The 1,215-nt window shown below is 42.1% G+C and overlaps 1 pseudogene; it reads left to right on the plus strand.

The window, feature by feature from the left end:
* The first annotated feature begins 267 nt into the window (after positions 1 to 267).
* Positions 268 to 386, plus strand: LOC114809554 (annotated as a pseudogene).
* Positions 387 to 1,215: the final 829 nt, after the last annotated feature.

Consider the following 1,215-nt stretch of genomic DNA (forward strand, 5'->3'; position numbering starts at 1 on the left):
GGAGGCTCAGGAAGCATAAAGGAAATATAGTTAATAGGTGCAGATGTACGCACTGATATTCCCAATGAGATCTTCAAAATAGTCTCTGGGATTTTACTTCCACTTTCAGTGGCCTGAAGGTTACCTGGCTTTGCTTTTCCTCAGTCATTCGAACGTGGCCATCTTTAAAAATTGAATGAAATAGGATGTCCCAAATAAGGATTTATTAAAACTCACAGATATGACAATCCTGTCCTCTTCAAAACCACTAGCTCCTTGCTTTCCCCCATCTAAGGCCATACCACCCTGAACGTACTCAATCTCAACTGATCTCGGAAGCTAAGCAAGGTAGGGGTTTGTTAGTACTTGGATGGGAGACCGCTTGGGAATACCGGGTGCTGTAGGCTTCCACCGCTTAGTACAGTGCGTGGCACACAATAAGCACTTAATAAATACCATAATTGTTATTATAAGTATTATTATCTTGGAAGAATGGCCCTCCCCAAGGTACGACTGGAATCTTTAATATTTTGTTCATTGCTCCCGCTGGTAACTTCAAACACTGTGGTTCTCTAAAACACCGTTCTATTAAAGCTCGAGTGGTCAAGCTACTCCTTAGTAGCACCTTGAGAAAATTAGGTTCTGGCTAGTTCTGAACTGACACACACTGGAAAAGCCTTTAAGAATCTAACTGAGGAGGGAGGGCTGGCAAGGACTGGTGTGGTACTTTTGAGAGAAAGTCCTGATTGAAATATTCCCTCCTTCATGTATAATAAAGCAATGAAAATTCCAAAGAGACAGCATGGTCTAGTAGAAAGAACGCGGACCTGGGAGTCAGAAGACCTGAGCTCTAATCCCAGTTCTTCCACTTGTCTGTATGGTGACCGTGGGCAAGTCATTTCACTTCTCTGTGTCTGTAAAATGGGGATTAAGACTGTGCCGTCCACGTGGGACATGGACTGCATCCAACCTGATTAGCTTGTGTTTACTCCAGTGCTTAGTACAGTGCCTGGCATATTGTAATCACTTAACAAATACCATTAAAAAAAGGTCTATTGACATAAGGGACTCCCTCTTGTAACCACCTCACTGAAATATTGTAACTAGTAGTTTTCACCATACACATCCTATTCTCCAACTTTCCTGCCTAGCCATTGTCTCCTTAAAAAAAAAATAAATTTGAAAATGGTTGCCAGGCAAGTAAATGACTCTCTGGAAGATGTCAGCCTTATGATC

This window comes from Ornithorhynchus anatinus, chromosome 2 (assembly GCF_004115215.2).
Source record: "Ornithorhynchus anatinus isolate Pmale09 chromosome 2, mOrnAna1.pri.v4, whole genome shotgun sequence".
NCBI lineage: Eukaryota > Metazoa > Chordata > Mammalia > Monotremata > Ornithorhynchidae > Ornithorhynchus > Ornithorhynchus anatinus.